At 42.5% G+C, this 22,890-nt stretch overlaps 1 protein-coding gene and 1 long non-coding RNA gene across 2 annotated transcripts in view; one reads left to right on the forward strand and one right to left on the reverse strand.

The window, feature by feature from the left end:
* Ccdc148 (coiled-coil domain containing 148) overlaps positions 1-22,890 on the reverse strand; it is a 262,678-nt gene that overhangs the window by 100,146 nt on the left and 139,642 nt on the right. The window lies entirely within an intron of this gene.
* LOC148118715 (uncharacterized) lies at positions 2,221-10,329 on the forward strand. Its single transcript, XR_015735840.1, has 2 exons — positions 2,221-2,389; positions 10,090-10,329. It is a non-coding gene; the product is annotated as an uncharacterized LOC148118715 (long non-coding RNA).

The raw sequence follows: 22,890 nt of genomic DNA on the forward strand, positions 1-22,890 counted from the left end.
CAATCCCCATCAAAATCCCATCAAAATTCTTCACAGACCTTGAGAGAACAATAATAAACTTTATATGGAAAAACAAAAAACCAAAGATAGACAAAACAATCTTATATAATAAAGGAACTTCTGGAGGTATAACCATCCCTGACTTCAAACTCTATTACAGAGCTACAGTATTGAAAACAGCTTGGTATTGGCATAAGAGCAGAGAAGTTGACCTATGGAATCAAATAGAAGACCCAGATATTAACCCACAAACCTATGGACACTTGATTTTCGACAAGGGAGCTAAAGGTATGCAATGGAAGAGGAAAGCATCTTTAACAAATGGTGCTGGCATAACTGGATGTCAACCTGTAGAAGAATGAAAGTAGATCCATATCTATCACCATGCACAAAACTCAAGTCCAAATGGCTTAAAGACCTCAACATTAACCTGTCCACTTTGAACCAGATAGAAGAGAAAGTGGGAAGTAGTCTACAAGACATAGGCACAGGAGACCACTTCCTAGGTAGAACCCCAGTAGCACAGACAATAAGAGAATCAATGAATAAATAGGACCTACTGAAACTGAGAAGCTTCTGTAAAGCAAAGGACACTGTCAGTAAGACCAAAAGGCTACCTTCTGACTGGGAGAAGATCTTCACCAACCCCTCATCAGACAAAGGTCTGATCTCCAAAATATACAAAGAACTCAAGAAACTAGACACTAAAACTCTAATTAACCCAATTAAAAATGGGGTACTGATCTGAACAGAGAATTCACAACAGATGAACTTCGAAAGGCCAAAAGACACTTAAGGTCATGTTCAACCTCCTTAGCGATCAGGGAAATGCAAATCAAAACAACTATGAGATACCATCTTACACCTGTCAGAGTAGCTAAACTCAAAAACACCAATGATAGCCTATGCTGGAGAGGATGTGGAGTGAGGGGAACACTCATCCATTGTTGGTGGGATTGCAAACTTGTGCAGCCACTGTGGAAATCAGTGTGGCGGTTTCTCAGGAAACTGGGAGTCAACCTCCCTCAGGACCCAGCAATTCCACTCTTGGGAATATACCCAAGAGATGCCCTATCATTCCACAAAAGCATTTGTTCAACTATGTTCATAGCAGCACTATTTGTAATAGCCAGAACCTGGAAACAACCTAGGTGCCCCTCAATAGAAGAATGGTTAAAGAAGGTGTGGAACATTTATACATTAGAGTTTTACTCAGCGGTAAAAAACAATGACATCTTGAATTTTGCATGCAAATGGATGGAAATAGAAAACACTTTGCTGAGTGAGATAACCCAGACCCAAAAAGAGGAATATGGTATGTACTCACTCATAAGTGGATTCTAGCCATAATTAAACGTCTTTGCGCCTATTATTCGTGATCCTAGAGAAGCTAAAAAAGAAGGTGAACCTGAAGAAAATCATGTAGTTTTCCTCCTGGATATTGGAAGTAGACAAGAGTGCCAGGCAACATTAAGTGCATGGGGGGGCAGGAGTGGATGGAAGAGGAGAGGGTTAGAGAGAAGGGAGTAGGGGAGGATTGGGGAAACTTGGGGGATTGGGATGGGGGAGGGAGGAAGGATGGATATGGGAGCAGGGAAGTATATATCTCAACTAAGGGAGTCATTTTAGGGTTTACAAGAGACTTGATTCTAGAGGGGTTCCCAGGTCCAAGGAGAGATCCCCAGATTGTTCCCTGGACAGCAGAGGAGAGGGTGCCTGAACTGGCCTTGGAACATAACCATACTGATGAATATTTTTCATATCACCATAGACCCTTCATCTGGCGATGGATGGAGATAGAGACAGAGACCCACATTGGAACACTGGACTTAACTCCTATCGGCGAATCAATCCCACACCAGTTATGTTTTAAGGGGTTATTTATTTTGGGGGGTAAAACTTACATACACCATAAACCGTCAGGAAGGGAGCCTAGTCGCTGGAGCAGGAGCCGGGAGCAGGAGCCAGGAGCAGGAGCCAGGAGCAGGAGCCGGGAGCAGGAGCCGGGACCAAGCACCGGAACCAAGAGCCGGAACCAAGAGGGCCTGATCCGGATCTGTTTCTCTTTTTAAAAGAGAAATATACCACGCCCCAGTGGGCTGGTATTTCAGCAGCTATTGGCTGACAGAGCGGAAGTCGCTCCCGGCTGCACTGTGGGCTCGTATTTCAGCGACTATTGGTTGAGGCAGCGGAAGTTACTCCCACAACAAACTCCCTAAGTCCAAACGAGAAGCAGAAGGAAAGAGAACGTGAGCAAAGAAGGCAAGACCAGAGGAAACCTTCATCTGACGATGGATGGCGATACAGACGGAGACCCACATTGGAGCACTGGACTGAGCCCCCAAGGTCCAAATGAGGAGCAGAAGGAGGGAGAACATGAACAAGGAAGGTAGGACAGTGAGGAGTGTGTTCACCCACTGATACAAGGGGACTGATCTAATGAGAGTTCACCAAGGCCAGCTGGACTGGGACTGAATGAGCATGTGATCAAACCGGATTCTCTGAATGTGGCCGGATTCTCTGAATGTGGCCGGATTCTCTGAATGTGGCTGACAAGGGGACAGTCTGAGAAGCCATTGATAATGGCACTGGGACTTGTTTCCTCTGCATGTTCTGGATTTTTGGGATCCTAGTCAGTTTGGATGCTCACCTTCCTAAACCTGGAGGGAGGGGGGAGGAACTTGAACTTCTCACAGGGCAGGAAACACTGACTGCTCTTAGGGCTGGAGAGGGAGGCGGAGAGGGAGTGGGGGGAATGGGAGTGTATTGGGAGGAGGGGCAGAAGTGGAAACTTTTATAAATTAATAAAAAAGAACATATTTCATATATTTGCATCCTTCTTGTACTGTCAAGCAGAGTACTTGTGCATGATAGGTACCTAATGATAACCTTATATGTAATTAATCAAACTAAACAGTTTGCCCAAAAATTTGCCTAAGTTGCCATTTTCAGGTATTTTTAAGTATAAAGAATCCCTCTTCCGTTCTTGAGAAAAGATAAAGGATGTTGGTTTTTTGTTTGTTTGTTTGTTTGTTTGTTTGAAGGCTGCAGATAAATTGTACCACAGGATTGTGAAACTACAGGCAAGTTCAATAATCACAAACCAATGAGTTAGATATGTCAGGTAACATATAAGCAAGAGGAAAAAAAGAAGAAGAAACAACGGGGCCAGGGAACCCAGAGTAAGACATGAGCCTTCAGAACCCTAGCTGTTTCTACTTCCTTGGAATCGCTACAACAGTCAGGGGCCTCTGATGGTTACCTGAAGCCAGTAATTCATGAGATTGTTGGTGATTATAATTGTACCGAAAGACATGATTATAGAAGCCAAACTCGTGTGATCTTGACAATGAGAATCAGGCTCCCTAACAATGGGTACCGTCAAACGGGGCTTTTCAAATCACACAATGGATAAGGCAGAGAGCAGTGGGAAAGGGTACTTTTGTGGTGGGGGCAGGGATCTTACCCAGTGGATCCTCAGAAAAAAAGAGATTTGGACGTGGAGAGAAGGACAACCCGTTGCTAGATTTTTCTGAGCAGGCTAATAATAAGAAAGCCGGCGGGTGGGCCAGGGAATCAATAGCCACACAATAGGCTAAGAGCGCAGAAGCCTTCTGAATGATGCCGAGTGAGAGGAAGAAAAGCTCGGAAGAACATTCCAGCAATTTCATTTTAAAGGCTCTGCTAATTACACGGCTCTAAACAGAGCGTGCGAGCATAAGCGTGTGACGGTAATCACCATGAAAGAGCACTGCCTCCTGGTAGCCAGGTGCACATTTTAAGAAAAGTGCTATTCACATTATTAACCATAGGACGTTTTTCCAGGTCTGTAGTTAATGCTTTAATATTCCTGCCGTGGGTGCCATCTCTGAATGAGGTATTAGCCCAAGAGAGGGCAAACAGCACCAAGAGTGTGTTCATCTGCTACAAATAACTTTAGGACTTAACGAGAGTGCTTAGCATGTACTCCTTACTCTTACAATAAAGTAAAAGAGATGGTTAAGTGAAGCTGATTTGTACACACATTCTCGGAGGGAACATGCAATGGCAAATTAAAAAAAATAAATAAATCAAGCCCTGAGTACTTCAAAGGCAATCACTGGAATTAGCAGCAAGGTACCAGTGTTAACACCTTTTTACATCAAAGTTGTGGGCTTCAGAAAACATCCGCTACGTCAATGCTGCATAAAGAAAACAAATATTGAACACAGACGTTTCTGTCTCCTCTCTGCAACTAACTAACAATATTCCTATTCTGAACAAATGCTTCTTAACGTTCTCACATGTTAAAGGAAGGATCCCAACAGTTTCTGCTCTTCTGATTCTGTTTCACCATTCCTTTATATAGAAAGGTCACAATATATGAACAGACTCTGCAGTTGAATTTGCAAGTATAATGAATAGCAATGAGAAATATCGGTATTGTATAGGCCTTTTAAACAATTACAGATAATCAAACGTTAATGTTACATCAGCCACACTTATGGAAGCCTAAGAAAGCTGCAGTTATTTTCAGGGAGAAATAAAAAAATGTCCTGTCTGACCAGGACATAACTGACAATAATATAACATTAGAAACTACATTGACCAGGGCTTATATTATGCTTGGCCTAAATTATGCTTTTTAGGGTGTTCTGTGATGTGATATAATCCTAAAATTCCCCATCCTGCCCTTCACCCTTCATCTGCCTACCTCTTCCTTGCCTCTACTTAAGTCAAAGCTTGGACCCATTCTCTCCTGGAAGGCTCTAAGTCAATAACTCTAGACCAGATGCTTCTTCTCTCTATGTCCTTGGCATCTTGTCACCCTTCTATACAACATGGATCAAATCTTTGAAAGGGCTCTTAATTAAGAGTTGGTGTAAATTTGTGTTAAGTTGCCCAGAATTTAACATGGCATGGGGGGAGTTGACAAGTGTTCAGTAAACTCTGTTTGACCATGTTCTTGAGATCTGCTCAGAAGTAAGACGATGACATGCATGTATCTGCCCCAGGATTGGCTACAGGAGGAGAATGTTCCATACCTCATGTTTCCATTCTCTGATGCTCTACTGTGGCGGGACCCTAGAGTTTTCCAAGCCCTGCCCATGTCTGTACTTCCCAGAGTTCACCAGGTCTTGCCTCATTGGAAGAACACCCAGAAACTTTGTCAGGATTTCCAACAGCCATTCCATATTCCTTCAAAGGTTAGGGTCCATGTGTAAAAACAAGCAAGAAAATCCTTTCTCTTCTCCCTCCATGGTTTTGAAAGTTTCCAAATTCAGTTTGGCTGAATAGATGTCGAATTTTCATTTTATTAAACCCTTAACAGTTTGAAAGCTCCATTTAAATTTTTCCCAAATGTTCCGCCGTTTTCCAGGACTACAGGCCTAGGCTTTTCTATCTTACATGCCCCATTTCTGTTCAACGTCACTCAAGAAATAGCCCCTGTGATTGTGTGGATGTTATTAAGGCTTTCTATTCTCCACTTGGCTTTTCCTCTTTGCCTCACAATTATCCTTTGGGTTCTTGGGTAACTTCATAAGTGCATTTTTATCACCCCTCTTTGATAAGTGCTTTCCATTTTCCGGGGCTTTTTATTAGTCTTTTTCAGACTCTCAGAGATAGTGCGCTCTTTATTATCGGGACTGCTCTATATCCATTACTTTCCAAACAAAATGTAAGGCTTGACTTAATTGTACCCTGGATGGCCTTACCTTAGAGTAAAACAAGGCTTTTATAAAGAGAAACTAAATATTAATAAGCAGAAAATAATCAACAGCTGAACTCTTTGTCTCTCTGTCTGTTTGTAAAGGACAAAACTTACAAACCTACCAGTCAATTTTATATATGGAACTGAAAAGCTAAGCAGTCTAATGCAGTGATTTAGAACCAGGAACTCACTTGCCTATGGATCACTAAATCTTAGAAAATCACTTTCCAATGTGAACACTAGCTTTTAAACTTTGATAGGCATTCTATAGTCTGTATAGCCAGAGGTTAGGCATAGAGGAAGGGACTAGGGATGAATGAAGGATCTCCCAAGCAAGGAGAAACAGAATCCACAGTTACAGACAGATGGTACATGGGGGGGGGGCACTGGGATGGAAGTGTTGAATGGAGGAGGAGGGAAGAAGGGGGAATAAGAAAGAGAATGCAGGGAAGTACAGATAACACCAAGGGCCATTTGAGATTTCAGGTGAAAACCTTCTACAGAAGAAGATTCACTCACACTGACACACACACATATGAAACGTGTGGGGATAGGTGTAAAAACAAATAAAATCACCAAATAATGAACGAGACAAAGCCCTAATAAAATATATTTTGCCACCAAGTGAGACCTCCAGAAATGGGTTGTTATCTGAGTTGTTGGCCAAGGGGCCTCATGAAAACTTCTAAACAACTCAGGTGATTATCAAGGCTATTTGGTGCTCTCCACAAACTGTTAAGTCCCTGTTGCAGAAGACAACACCTGCTTATCTCACTGAACAGGGACAAGTCATATTGGTGCCTAATTAGAGCCTTCATCCCTATTGACTAGTGTTCTTGGTATCAGAAGGTACTTTGCATGCTCCCAGGGGAGAAAAATAAACATCAACACAGCTACAATCCCTTCGATCTATAATGGTGACTTGATTGTCTGATACATTGGCACAATACTGGCACAAAAGTCGTGGGAGCAACCAATCTCTTTGCTTGGATTTAAGGTCTACTCAGTGAGATGAAATCCATGCCTGGCACTGCTCAGGTGGATGCAAACCTGAGACCTAGGGGAAAAACAAATATCAACTGTTCAGCTGAAGGAACATAGCAACAACATGACTCTATACTCATAGATCATAGTGGTCAGCCATCATCATAGAAGCTTCCTCCTGCAGGATATGAGGACCAACACAGAAACCCACAACTGGACAATGTGCAGAGAGTAAGAGACCTTGGAACACCCAGTCTTAGATGGGATGGCATCATCAAACCCCTCCTGTCAGATCTCAGGCAGCTATTCAGAGGAGGAGGCAGAAAGATCGTAAGAGCCAGAGAAGATGGAGGACACCAAGCAAGCAGTGTCTTCCAGACTCAACAGTACCGATGCACATGTGAACTCAGACTGTGGCAGCATGCACAGGGCCAAGCCAGGGGAGTCACAACTCTGCGAGGAGAACTGGACATGAACTTCCATCCCTAACCCAGAAGCTATTTCCAAATGTCAAGTGTTCACAAAGGAAAAATTAGTATTCTCTAATGGAGTCTCACTGGATATATAAATTGTTCTTAAGGGCAGGCCCAATGCCAAGACATCGGTAGCCAACACAAAACAAACTCAATGGTATTTTGGGATGGGTTTTTTGGAGTCTCATAGTGCTTTGTTTGGGCATGATTTTTTTTTTTACCTTACTGGTCTATACTGATTGTATATTGTAATTTCTTTTGTGTTTTTATGGGGGGTGTGTGTGTGTTTCTCATGTCTGTATTTTGTTTTCTGTTTGGTTGGTTGGTTTTCTTTTATTCTGGTTTGTTTTCTCATTTTATTTGCCTGTTTGCTTTCTAAAAAGAGAGAACAAGATGTGGAGTTTAATGGGTAGGGGGTGAGGAGGATCTGGGAGGAGATGATCAGAATATATGGTATGAAAATTTTATTTTATTTTCAACTTAAAGAGAAAGAGAAATCAGTAATAGTTTGTTTTTTTAAAAAAAAATCACTTCCCAGTTCTTCTAAAGTTTAAAAGGACTAGTTCAGTTTTTTCAAACTTATAATTTGTATTATAAAATCAACGTTGTGAAAAGGCACTAAATTTTTGTGTAAGTGGGAACAGAAGAAAACACACCTCAGGTAATGCTTAGTATTTCTTAGTATTTCTAAGAAAATTTTGTTTCTGTTATGTGTGTGTTCATTTGTGGTGCAACATTCTTCTCACCAATGGGTCATGGTCAAAATTTGAGCTTGTAAACCCTAGGAACTCTTTATAATACGACCCAAGGCTAAGATGCAGTGGCTTCACTGTCTAAAGAAATCGTGCCGACAGCATTGAGCACAGCCCTTCTGACGTCAGTTCTGAAGTGCAGCGCTGGTTGGAGAAATGAAGATTTGAAGTCAGAAAGTAGAGTTTGTGACTTATTCATGGGTTCCCTGGAGCTCAATGTTTAGCCACTTTGAACTTCAGGTCAATCTAAAGTGGAGTAATAGCAATGCACACTTACCAATACCATCCGTTTGCATAAGACCAAAATGCAGGAGTTACAAATACACCAACCTGTTGGTCTCACCAACAAAGCTCCCTGACCATCTCAGCAGTCACCAGCCTCACCGTATGAGAACGTCCCTGAATCCATTCTTTCTGCTCCCTCCTTACTGAGGCCAGAGAAAATATCTTCAAACTGCACACTTGGTCATATTTCATTCCTTTTCATGCCCTCTCTTCCTTGGTTCAATAGTTCCCACATTAAGACTCTGGTTTATGTTCTATAAACTCTGACTGAAGGTCCTATTAATCAGCTTCCTGGTACTATAACAAAGTCACTCATATAATGAGCCTAGAAAGAAGAAACACTGTTTTGCTGAGTCTCAGAGGTGTCAGTCCAGGTTCACTGGATCCCGTTGCTCCTGTGTTAAGCCATAGGTCATGGAGGGGAATGCATGATTCAGGCAAGCAGCTCATCTCAGGGCCACCAGAAAGCAAATGGAATAAGACCAGAGTGCCACATTCTGCCTATAGTATGACCAATGAACTAAAATGCTCAAATAGGCCTCCTTCTCTAAGGGTTTTACACCTTCCATCTGTGTTTGGTATCATACATATATTTGCATTCATGCTATATGAATGTAAAGTCACGTCCTTGGTGGACAGGAGACACTCACTTGTTCTCTCTTCTATTTCCCTGAGAAGTTATCACAATACCTAACATAAACAAATGTTTAGCGGAGGCACTTTAAACATAAGGAGTAATTCACTATCCTTTATAAAAAGTTTGTTCATGAGTGACGTCATATGCATCTTTCACCATTGTATTATACATTCCCTGTATTCTGGAGACAGTATTTATGTAGTTTTCTATTACTGTGGCAAAGACCATGACCAAAAGCAGCATGGAGATGGGGAGATATCAGCTTACACTTCCAGATAGCAATCCATCGCTGTGGGTGGCCAAGGCGGGAAGGGATGGCGAAACCACAGAGGAGCGCTGCCGCTGTCCTTGCTCGCCTCATTGTGTTCAGTTTGCTTTCTCATAACACTCTAAAACCACCTTTCCAAGTGCGGCCCTGGTCGCAGGGGCCTGAGCCTTCCTGCATTAGTCACTGATCATGAAAATGACCCCACGTGTTTGCCTATGCGCAATCTGATGGAGGCATTTTCAAATGACGTTCCCTCTTCCCTGGAGACCCTTGCTTGTTCCAAGAGGACAAATCCAAACCAACACAACCACCATGCTAAATCTGAAAAATGAACCTCAGTAAAACTTACTCTTAAACACCTATGTGATCTTAAAGATATCCATTAAGTAAGGTCATTTTCTGCCCAGCCGTAAATTTAATTCCGGCATTACGGCTACATGACAGAGCAACCCAACCCTAAAAACCGTAACTTCCCTTTGACTCTTTGGCTCTGAGCTTTCTACGCTGGTTTACAAATGAAGTACAAATTAAATACCGAGGACATTTGCCTAACAAGGAACTCAGTTAACTAACGCAAGAGAAATAAACTGTTGAGAAGACCCTGACTAAAAACCCTTTCTTGTAACTAAAGGACTGAAATGCCTAGCGGGGGAGGGGAGAGATCCATAGTCTTCCCGTGTGATTTAGCATTAGTAAATGATTTTCAATTCACAGGTCTATGATGACATAAACATACACCCCAACAGTCTGGGTTACCACTACAGTCATCATGGGAATGAGCAGGACCTAAGAGAAGCTCTCATAGGTCAGTAAACACAGAAGCACTAATGTTTAGGGAGCAAGACCATCTCAGAACTGTGAAACCGAGGACACTGGCGAGAACGGAAATTAAAGAAAGCAATGACAGAATGCAGTCGAGTGATTACAGTTTATGGACGCCCTTACCTTATAAAGACCCTAACAGAACACCTTCAGCGCGAATATTCTTTTTCTTTCAGCCCACGTCTTCCTAGCCAGAGCACAGAATCAACAAGAGATGACCTGAGGATCAAAGCAGAACTTGCAAACGCTTTGCCTGAGAAGCTCATTACATCTCACCTGTGCAGGAGGCCAAGCAGAGAAGTCCAACCGAGAGCACAGGAAGATTAGCGAGGGAGAATCGTGAAAGAAAGAAACTTCCATTATCATCAGCAGGGCCCCTTGCACTTGCCTTATTCAGTAAAAAACATTTCAAACTAGATATACGTGCGCTGTCTGGAACACCTTTTTCTAGAAAGCTCAGCCAGAGTACAATGGGGGGGGGGGGAGGCAGTATCTTCCCAAACAGGGGGAGGGGGGAAGGGTAGAGAAGAGGGAAGATGTAGTATAAAACACAAAATTCAGGGCCAATTATAATTGTGCACAGAAACCTCCCTCAGGTTATCACCAAAAATGCTAAGGAGGGTGTAGCACATCCATTACCTGAGCATTCGTGAGAAGTTAAACTCCCCTGGATTGAATTCCTTCCAAGGGGACGTTAAGAAGGAGGCAGGAGGCTATAGTGGTATTACAATACGTCCATAGAAATGGGGACTCTTATTCTTCCCCATAAAATCATAGCAAACCTCTAAAATGAATGTTCTGAGTAGATAAACACTAAACAATGTGGAATCCATTCATTTTATGTGTGCAATTTCGACAATTCTCCTTGTTAATGACAACTCTGCTGAAGCTCATTTAAGCACTCTGCCAACTTCCCCAGCACTCTGCTTATGCTTCTCAGAGGAATAGATATGAGCCCGCACAGAAAATTCCATACTATTCAGCCAAGGAGACGACTTTGTCCTAATCCATAAAACCGTATTAAACTGAACACATAAAGCATGGTGGTGTGACTCTAATTGCCACTTAGGTTGGGAGATTTAGAAATTTGAATTTTGTCTTTCAAGGCTGCCCCGATTGCAGGCGTCTGCTTACTCATGATTATTCGCAGCTAGAGAAATATTGACAATAACTTCGTATTTTCCAAAGAGTTTAGTGACTCTAGCTTTTCCATGCATGTAATCATCTGTTCCAGTCTCACAGGTCACATAGTCAGGAGTTTGAATCCTGGATAGTATTTGTCAATTGTTTATAAAGTAAAGCGAATCTGTGAAGTTCTCGTGAAAATGATTCTAACTAGTAATCAAACATGTCAGCACCTATACCAGCTGAGCAACCCCATTAGATAGCTAGACCCACATTCTCCCTGCACCCTCTGGCATCTCTATGGTGCCCTCTTTGCCTCTTTATCACTCAGCACATCGGGTCTCCCGCTCTCACAAATGAGCTCAAAGTTCCCATGTCCTCGGTTTAATTTCATGTATCCAACTAACTGCGAGTCTCTGGCTGAGATCTAAAAGCCACAAACTCAGAAAAGAACCACAGTGCCTTCCTCAGAACCTGATCATCTGACTAAGTTGATGGCATCACAGGTAACCCAATTGCCCAAGTCAAGAGCAACCCTAGATGTCCCCCTTCTGGTACCGTTTCCATCCAGCCCCCGATCCTGTACCGAGAAGCAGAGCATTCGAGAAAATGCTCATCATCTAATGATTGCTTCCCAACAGGCCCGCCCCTCTTAAAGTTTATGTTGAATCCTTCCAGAGTGGAAAAATAAGATCACTGTGAGCCTTTGCACAGGTTCACATGCACCGGTGGGAAGGAAGGAAACGAGGCATTACATAGTAAGTAGTGGTTAAGACGGGAGGCACATCAACCATGCCCCCACCTGAAAGCACCTGGGTGCCTTTGACCCTGGCCAGATGTTGCCATGCGAGAACAAAGATAAAAATCAAGTGATCAAAATCAGATATTCTAGTTTTGTAGCAGTTGAATTTCTATGCAGAACTTGTCAAACTTTAACTCTTTTCATTCCTAATAGCCAAATATTAAAAAAAAAAACATTCTGGTATTCGGGCTATCAAGCTTCAATCTGTCCTTTATTAGATGGAGCCCAGACTCTACTAGAGATACCAGGTCCTTTTTTATCCATCAGTGAGAGCATGTCTTTCTTTCCACTGAATGCAGCCTGGATTTTTCTCATGCCAAACTGCATAGAGCTCTTCACACATGCCGCGTCACTGTTAGCAGCTCTCCTGTGTTGGTAATGACCTACCACACCTACCGGTCTCTTCTTGTAAAAGCCGAGTAGTTATTATTTATTTCACCACCCTCAGCTCAAGCATATCTTGCTCTGTAAACTATCCCAGAACCAAAGGGATATGGCCATCATTTTGTCCTTGGTGCTATTTCCCAAAATGAGTCAAAATTATTTAACTCACCCTTAGTACAGTGGCATCTTACTGAGGCTTTAGTTTCCTAGGCTTTTAAAAAATCGGGCATGGTAGCACATGCCTTTAATCACATAATTAGGGAGGCAGAAGCAGGTGGAGCTGGGAGTTCCAAGCTATAGCTAAGGCTGCAGAGAGAAACCATATCTCAAACATATAAAGTAAGATCAAATTTTCTTTACTACCCTGTGTGAACACACGTCAGACATTTTTGTGTTGCCCTCACATGGTGTCAGACACCTTTCTTTTTCTAGTTTTATTCGTGTATAATTAGTAAATAAGTTATGCGTGTATAACTAGTATGTAATTATAGTAATTACATACTAATTAGTAAATTAAGGTATGCATTGTGCTTATTTTTTAAATTTAGATTTATGTATTATATTTTATGCGTATGAGTGTTTTGCCTGCATGTATGTATGTGCGCCATATGTGTTCCTGCTGCCTGAGGAGGTCGAAAGAAGGCACTGGACTCCCTGAAACCAGAGTTCAGTTGGCTGTGAGCTGCCATGTGGTGCTGAGGACGGAACCAGGGTCTCCTACAAGACCACTCTTACCCTCCGAGCCACCTCTTCAGCCCCACGCTGTGATTACTTGACAGCCAAAGATTGTGTGAAAGGTCATTAACAAGTTAGTTTTAAACTATGGTTCCCTGGTTTGGTCTGGTTTTGTAGAGAGAACATTTAAGCCAATTCCACGCCCACAACTCCATTTTACTATGGTCACCACGCTGTATGTTAAGTCTGAATTTCTTCATGCTATAGCTGAAAGGTTTACTTTGAGCAAAACCGTCCCTCCTCCATCTACTAAACACATTGCTACCTTCTGCTTCCTCTTCTGCATTCAGTCCTACTTACAAGCCATGTCAGCATAGCGTTGGAAATCCTCTGTCTGACTTAATTTACTAAGTACAGCGCCCACAAGGTTCACCCACATTGTCATAGACAGTACAATTGCTTCCTTTGTTTGGCTGAAAGTTTCCTTGTGTCTGGAGTACATTTCATGCACACTTGCACGCGCATGCACACATTCACTCACCTCCGGGTGACACTCGCATTATCACTCTATGGGGCTCTTTTACAAATGCCGAGATGAACATGGGAAGGCTGATGTCTTGCATAGTGCTGATTTCATTTCCTTGGGAAAGCACGAAGTCAAGGTTGTTGAATGGGATGGTAGTTATAGTTTTAATTCTCTAAGGAACCTCCATATTATCAGTATTATGGTCATCAGGGCCATTTGCAGCCCCAGCAGTTCAGAGTCCCCTCCCCTCTGCGTCCTCACCAGCACTTCCCTCGTGTCTTCTTTATTTTTAATTAATGAGTTTTCATTGGCAACTACTAGAGTAATACATTTTCCTAAGTAATACACTTTCCAATTACGTTAAAGATTTTCTAGAGCACCTTCTAATTGGACCCATGATTTATGAAGTAGTATTAGAATACATTTCTTAGGAATTCAAGAAACAGACAAAAACCGAAAAAAAAAAATCAACAACAGAATCTCAGAACTGCTGACTAGATTCGCTGGCTGAACGATAATCAAATGAGACTCTTTCAACAGCGCATCACTCGCGGTCTGTTAACTGTGCAGATTTCTAAGGCATTGAGTCAGCTGCAGTGTATGGCTAAGCCGGGAGTCTCGGGCCTGCAGTCCACTGCGAACTTAACGAAGCATGGTAACTGCATTGCTGCACTTCCCGCTCGATGCTCTGGATTCAGACTAAGCTTTCTTGTTCAGGAAAGTTCCTTCAGATCTAGGAAAATGAAACCTTCATGTGCAACACATAGACAGCCGATCCAAAAGTTGCCTTTCAGTCCTCATGATTAGTCAAGGCGTTAATGTCAACCTTGAAACCCTTCAAGGTATAGTGTGCTTCTGGAAAATTCTCATGAGAGAATGAAAGAATGATAGCCGCTAAGCATTGTGGGGGATTGCTGTTCTGTAGTACTGAGTTTCAGCTATGCAAGATGGGCCATTACTAAAAGCTTCGAGCACTGTGCCTGTCGGAGAGGGTTGGCTCAGCAGCTCAGACCTGAGATTGTATAGGGACTAGGCCATCTCATTTCACTTTGGTAAAAAAGTTGGCATCGAATGGTGACTTTGACTTTCTTTTGCCCATCTGAACACCTTTTCATTCACCCTTTGACCTTGACCAAACTTCTGGCTGCAGGTGTTGTGGTAACCTACTGCTCACAGGCATGCCCCAGCAGCAGCTCAATCTCACCTCACTGGCACCCTAAACCTCTCACCTTTTGCTCCTGGGTTTCCTGTCCCCTGGCCACCAGGGGAAATATTTGCAGGAGCCTGTGCATTCTAGAAGATGCATACCCTTAGTAATAGCAGGGAGGGGCACAGCCCATGACTGATGTCGGATGGGAGCTGGTCTGTACCCCACTTCTCATTTGTCCTTTGGAAGAACAGCTTTGGAGCATGCTCTCTGGGGCTCCTCACAGCAGGCTCGGTGTTGCTCCCAAGAAAGGCCAGCAGATAACACATCCAGGACATGGCCTTTTCTCCTTTGTTGGACTCTTTCAAAGCCCTGTTTTCCTTCCTTGAAAGCAATTGCCAAATTCAATTACCGGCATGCGAGCTCTTCACTGGACTATGTTTTAGGAAATACTCAGAAGTCGCCTTTGGAAGCGCTTTAGTTTTAAGGGAAAGTGAATACCAGAGCATAGAGCCTATGCTAATTCTATAAGGGACAAAAGGACACATTGCCCACCTCCTTTGGTGACTATTATTTTTAGCCATATCTTGAGTGAAGCTAAATTGTGGCATTTAAAAGAATTTTTAAAAAAAACCCAATATGGTAGCATGTCTCTTCTGTTGGAACCACAAGAAGACATGCGACTAAAATATTTTGGATTTACCAAAAGCAGTAAGACCAACTTGCTTAAAAGTTAGTGAGGATGAGAGTGATTTGTGTGTCCGCCACTGCCTTATTTCGCTTACACACTTTGTAATGCAGCTCTAACGGGAGAAAGTGCTCTTCCCCACAAGGATTCACAGCAAGCCTGGTGAGAGGATCTGAACAGTAGTGACCTTTGGGGGGGTCTCCTCACTCTGTGGGGAGGGGCTTGGCAAACAGCAAACCTGTTCCCAGAATCCTGGTCGCTCCAGTCACTAAAGCTGTGACCAAATGGTGCAGAAGCCCTTCAGACAGAGTGATCTGCAGTAAAACGTTTGGGTTGTTGCCCCTTTGACAGCAGAGCCCATTTCTGGCCACATGGCGTCGCTTTTGTTAGGAGGCACAAGAAAGTGGGTGTGTCGGCTGTTCTTGGTTCTTGACTACACCGGGAAGTAACTACAATCCAAGTGATAAAGAATACCTGTGAGGGATTTTTTTTTTCTTAATTAAATCATTTGAAGTGGGAATCCCCTCTGTAATTCAGATCTATGAGGTGGAAGATACACTTTTAATCCAGATCTTCGGAGGTGGGAAGATCCGTCTTTCATCTGGGCCACACCTTCTGCTGGCAGCCTCTTTAAAAGACATGCAAGATGGAAGCTCTCTCTCCTTATTTGCTCTTGGTCTCGCTGGCAAGTCCATTCCTTCACCAGCAGTAGAGCCCACTTCTTCAACACTGGCTCATACTGAAGACCGGCTGAGTGCGTAGCCTTATAGACTGAATGAATGCTGGATTCTTGGACCTTCCCTTGGCAGACAGGCATTAGTGGATAAGCTGGACCACAGCCTATAAGTCATTCTAATGAAGCCCATATAGATGTATATATCTATATGAGAGAAAGATTTATTCTATAAGTTCTGTTCCTCTAGAGAACCCGACAAAAACAGCTGGCCTTTTCGAGATGATGCCTCTCCCAAGTTTCCAACTCAACTCTTGGACACACATTATCTTCTGCTCCATGTGGATTGATTATCTGCACAGGCACTTTGTGGAGAGGGCATTTGTCCTATTCTATAAACTGATGAGCAGACAGAAGCCACCTATGTGCACCCTATCAGAGGACAGCTGAGAGGCGTCACAGGCAAGAGCTGGCAAAACACTCCTGAGCAAAGGGAGCAATCTGAGCCGAATGTGAGGTCAAGAAAATACAGAAAGAGAAAATTATACAAATATATCCTTAATGTTTAGAATGATTAAGCACCACTGCCTGCATGAAATAGACCCACTCATTGTTTCAATTTAATCAATATCACCTTCACTTTCACTACCTAATGGGATTAATGAAGCCAATTTTTAGCTACACTGAGAATTTTATTTGTAGTCTCTAAATCTCTCAGATAATAATTCACCATTATCTGAGTAGCTGGAAATATATCCATTTTTATTATACTGAAATCCAATGAGAGGAAAATGTTTCATATTTTTATTTAGGGGTCGATCTATCGTTTAAATAATAACTTTTAAAACTAAATATGCTTCCTTTGTCACAAAAGTAAATCCCTCTCCTGGTTTCTTCATTTCCTTTGCCACTTCAGCATGGAAATCTTAGGCATCTTGCCTCCTCTGGGCCTCTTTCCAGGACCTAGAGTTACACTTACTGATCTTTGCTTGCCCTCCTCCTCCTCCTCCAGTGAAAACACAGGCCTTGATGCTTGACTGGCTAACATCAGGACATCAGGACATGTCATCGCTGAGAGGAGATGAAAGGAGCCGGGCAGGTTAAAAGACGGGATGCAAAGATGGTTTCCTACTGATAGCAGAAATTTCTGGAGAAAAGTCAAAATGCTCTAAGTTCATTTCTGATAGGATAATCATCTTGAGACAATCTCAGCGACAGGCAGAGAAAGTCCTGTGGGCAGGGACTGAAAACCAGGTGCTGTGTGCAAGCTGGTCTCCTTGACAGAGGGACAGACTTCCCTCTCTGCATCACTGATTGATGGAAGGTTCATGATGGACGATTCTTGGAGAAATAGAATAAAGGATCTGAATGGAAGCAAGTAAGAAAAAGTACACAGTGACTGCCAATGTTTTGCTGATTCTTATCTTTGCCATTGCTAGGGAACTCTGAGCTTGGCTGTCCATCACAGGGGCCAGTCTTTCTGGGAAGGTGGGGTAGACCCAGAGTTCCAAACAACGGTACAGATCCCCCTGCTGCAGACACAGGGTCGACATACAGAGGCTTAGTGCAGAGGTTGCAGCAGCTGATATAAAGCCTGATGTGGGAGTTACCTCGTTTCTGGAATATTCAGTGGATGCTCAAGGAGAACTGGCCTAGAATCAACTGTGTCCGTAGGCATGCCTCTCCCACTCCATAGGACGGCATGAAATTCATAATGCATCCATCTCTTTCGCCTTAAAAGGCACCTTCAAAACTAAAGACTTTTGTAGTAAGTGGCTGAAGTAACAGTTGTGTTTATTAGCTTAATTTAATTGCCCTACAATGTCCATATACACCACACCAACCCATCATACCCCATAAGTGTACGCAGTAATTGTTTGTCAATTAAAATACAGATTCAAAACCTTAGTGGTCTAAAAGGTGAATTCATTTTCTCTTATAAATGTGACATTATGACCTCAGAAAAGGGTGGGAAATGTGAGAAGCGAATAACCCATTATAAAAACAGGTCAAGGAAGAATTGCTTTCTGTACCACAAAGTATGGTTGTAGGTGTGTAAGAGTCATACAGACCTGCTGTAGATGCTGTCAGGATAAAGGTGAGGAAGAGTGAGATGGGGTCTTTATGGTGATGGCGGGTGCCACAGCTAGGGGACAGCAGGGGAGGAGGTGTTTTATGGGAGGTGCCAGTTCACACCCAACGTCTCTGGCTTCTTCAACCCGTGACTACGCATGAAGTCGCATTAGCGTCGTGTACCAATGCAGCCTCTATCACAGTCACTCACTGTCACCATAGAGGGTTGTCAACGTCTTTCTGGGGTTTAATGGAGGATATAGTAACAAATACGTGTCTAACAGGCCTTTACTTCTCTCTCTCTCTCTCTCTCTCTCATTCTCTCTCTCTCTCTCAGCAGACCTGGGAGTGCCTGTCTTCTCTGTTCATATCAGCTATATCTGCAGCAGTTCTCCATAGAACTCTCTGAATGCCGTGTTTTTCCCTCAGGAAGCCATCACACCTAGAACAGCTAGACAGTTCTGTACTGACTTCCCTTCTGGTTTCTGAGCCACCCCGGGTCTGGGGTCCTTACAAACACAAGTCATACACATTCAACTTCTCGACTGAAGGACAGAGTCACTGTGTTCCTCTAGTGTTACCTCTCTACCAACTGAGGGTCACAGATACCTTGAGGGATGAACAGCATGGAGTTGTAGGCTCTGCTTAGGTTTGGCAGGGTGGTCCCTGCTATCTTGCATCTTCTGAAGACTCCCTTATCAGTCCCTTGAAGAGGATTCAAACCTCAGCCACCATTCCTTAGAGAAGATGCTGGGTCTTCCTGGCAGTTTTGGGCCCCTGTTCTGGGCTCCCAGACCACTAAGGCTGCCAAATTCATGGCCATGTTCTAGAAAAGAAGTTACTTCACTTACAGATAACTCCAGGTCACAAGTATTACATGAACTTCAAGATTTTACTGTTTTTTCAGTAGATCCCATTGCCTCTGGATGCAAATAATGTCTCTCTAGCATAGAGTCTGATGATTCGACACACAGTATATGGACCTATACATCACCTATGAGCTTAAAGGAAATACATACTTTCACGTTCCACCCTAGAATCTGCACTTTAAAGACATTTCCAAGTGATTCATGTTTATATTAAAGTTTAGAATGAGTGTTACAGATCACATCCCTGGTATTTTCCATTTTACAAAATTACGTCACTAACAGTGATACTACTCAATGGTTTGAACTGTGAACGCAGGCTTCTAAGTCCTTCTGCACCTGTAACCATCACAGCCGCTGTCACCCTACACGTAGGTGCAAGCATGCTTTCTGATGGTCCCATCCAAACAGCTGCACAATCAAATACATGTCATTTTACACTTGGCATCATAGTTTTTTTCTTTTTACATAACATTAATATTGAAATTACATGTATAGGTTATATATGTTTTCTGTAGTTTTCATTTCAAGGCTGTAGATAAAGTTTTATGGAATATTTGTTAAAATCAGGGACACAGATTCTGAAAGAATTGACAGTCACTGCCAAGATTATGTGAAGTCATTTAGCAAACTCTTGGGCAGGGAAGCAAAAAGGTCAGAGGGGTGGTCTCAGGTTGCTTATTCTGGTAGCTGTTTGAATATGGATAATGGATCATGGGGCCGGTGCTGAGGGAACCATCGTGGGAGAATGTAACTGTAGTTCAAGTGAGTTAGACAAGTGAATGTAGACTAGGAAAGGAGTGGTGTCTTGGAAGGTCCAAAAAAGCCTCCATGAGAGGGATCAGAGAAAGGACTAGGTCAGAGTCAGTGGATTTACATCATCTACAAAAGTTAGCAGAAAGGCTAGCCACAAATCTAAGTGCAGCCGAGAATGAGCAAGACCAGCTCATTTTATTGTGGAAGGTGCTATAGGGAAAAAAAAAAGAGGAGAGGAATGAACACTTTTGCTCGTTTTTCTCTGGGCAACAATTTCTTTTATTCCCACCTCCCCACAAGCAATCCTGTACACACGAGAATGTCACTATCTAGAATCTGCAAAATGACTTCCAGTCCTAAGGAAAATGCCAGTGAGTACCAGCATTTCTGACTGGTCAGTTTTCTGTGACCCAATGACCTTTCTGTTTCTCACAGATGGTAATTGGTCCCCCTCACACAACAGCATCAATGACAGAGAAATATAATGTTACTGTATTTTTTTTTCAAAGTCAAGGAAGTTAACATAACTTGATTGCTGCATTGTTGAGATATGGATCTATAATAGGTTTGCATCCGGAATACCTGTGCGCACAAGTGAATACCATGCCATTTGCTTCTAGGAAGCAATTAGGTTTTTCCTTTCTCAAAAATAGTAAAAAGAAGGCTTTAATAGTAACGCTTTTCCGTGGCTGCACACTAGGACATTTGGGAGAACAAAGGGACTTAACAGTTCGGTGGCTTGCTGGAATTCTCTTTATTCTCCGGTCCCTGTCAATCTCATTTTATAATCAAAGTATATTCTATGGAGATCTCTGACAGCTGGAAGTCAGGGTCGCCGTCGGTTATATTTACTCAATATATTTGTAAAGAGGTTCTTGATAGGGAAATTTTAATTAAAAAAAAAATCCCCGAAGAAACTTTTATTGCCTCAGAGAAGTATAAGCCGTCGTGGCGACTCTCAAATACTATGCATTGTAATGAGGGCTTCCTCGCAGTGGAAGTTCTGGACGGCATCCCTGTGTGCACCTGCAGCAGCACCTGTCGGTAGCCAAGGAGTTCGTGGTCTGAGCCTCTGCTCACTCGAAAAGACAAGAACTGTCATGAGCTTCTGTTGTTTGCTCTCGCTCTTTCTTCTTCCCTTGCCCCCTCTCATTTCTCCTTTCCCCAAATGAAAAACTAATTTATTTAACCAATTGTCTTAAAACGCTGGTATGTATTTGCAAAGTGATTATTTGCCTTGAAGCTTCTTAACAAGCCGACCAGGTCGGGAGGAGGCAACACGAGCTTACTGGGTTTGCATTCGAAGCTGCTTCGTTTCGCTGGTGGGTAACTAACACTGGGCACACAGGTTATGTTAGGTGAGCTGAGACTCCATTCCCATATCCACAGCGCCATTTCCACTATCACTACTGATGGTTTTCCTTTTAGGCATCTGAAATGTTGGGAACTAAGAAGGCACCTGATGTGGTCATTTATACACAGATAACCACAGCTCTGGGACAGGCAGAGACAGCGTCAGTAAGGTCATACTGAGCACCATTATTTAAAGGTCACATTTGTTAGAGAATATGTATGCCTTGTTAATATGGCAGATGGAAAAAAAGTATGATGCTTCATGCTAACTACCAGCCTATAAATAAAATTGAAATTGCCCGGCTAACACTAGAAACTCAGTCACACATGCAAATCTACTAGAAAGATACTAAAATTGCATTTTACAAGCAAATCACAGAACTTATGAGACGGAGATAATTTAGTCCAACTCTCTTCTTTGACAAATGAAGAAGTAGAGGCCTTGGGATATTGCGATCTATTCACATCAACACAGACAGTTAATACCATGGCAGAAACCATTATTCAAGAGATTCTCTTATGAAACAAAATTATGAACACTAGTTATAGCTTTAAAACCAATTAGGACTTGCAAATCAATATTGAAAATGTATTAAATATGCCACCATTGAAGAATATTTCCAGGGTCGCTGCACATAGTTCCTCAAGACAGATGAATACACAGCAGAACTCAGGTGAGTGTGTCCATTGGCATGTGGGAATTGGGCCCAGCACAAGCTGAATGACTGTTCACAGCAGCCTTGGCCATTTCATAAAAGTCCCTTTCACAATTTGGGGACAAGTTAGGCTAATGTTTTTACAATAATCAGGGAGAATAATATTTGCACTAAATACACCACTGTTTTTTTTAATAACGTAAGTGGTCTTTAATGAAAGCTGTGCATGACAGATTGAGATTTCTCTACTCCAGCATTCTTCTCAATTGTTTCTTTCTCATATCTGCCCTTCTTTCCTGCTTACCAAGACTTGACTGTCCTCTCCAGAAGTTTTTGGGTTTTTGTTGTTGTTGATGTTGTTGTTTTTGTTTTGTTTTTTCGGTCCATCTTGCTGGAGTGGATGACCACATGGGACAGTTGTACCATTAGACTTTTCTTTCTGCACCCATTCAATGGAGAGGATATATGTCTTCCTGCACTCCAGAACTACTTTTCAAATCTTTTTACCTTTATAGTGTCCTTGACCACCCTAAATACCAACATTCTTTCAAATGGATGAAACATGATACTTCTAACTGGTTATTTAACCAATCATTATACTTCTCTCTTGGCTCTTTGGAAAGAGGAGAAAACATGATCTTCCTCCAAATGTAAGAAGGTGCATTGAAGTGCTGTTTACAGCCGGGCAGTGGTGGTGCACACCTTTAATCCCAGCATTCAGGAAGCAGAGGCAGGTGAATCTCTGAGTTTGAAGACAGCCTGGTCTACAGTGCAAGTTCAAGGGCACCAAGGCTACACAAAGAAATTCTGTCTCAAAGCAAAAACAAACAAACAAATAAATAAATAAATAAATAAATAAATAAATAAATAAATAAATAAACAATAAGAGGGGGCTGGAGAGATGGCTCAGTGGTTAAGAGCACTGACTACTCTTCCAGAGGATCCTGGTTCAATTCCCAGTACCCACATTCGCAACACCAACATATGGTGGCTTACAACTGTCTGTAAATCTGTTCCAGGGGACCCAAAACCCTCACACAGATGTGCATGCAGGTAAAATACCAACGCATATAAAAATAACAAACTTAAAAAGAAGGAAAAACAGAAGGAAGAGGAGGAGAAGAAATGCCATTTGCAGTTCTTGCTTTGGCCAGAAGTCACAAAGGGATTGAACTTCATTTTGGTCATGGTAACCTGCCAAATCTTCACCTGCTGCCTACTACTGACATTTTCACCAATGGTTTTCAAATAGA

Source organism: Myodes glareolus, chromosome 21, assembly GCF_982192425.1.
Source record: "Myodes glareolus chromosome 21, mMyoGla1.1, whole genome shotgun sequence".
NCBI classification, from domain to species: Eukaryota; Metazoa; Chordata; class Mammalia; order Rodentia; family Cricetidae; genus Myodes; species Myodes glareolus.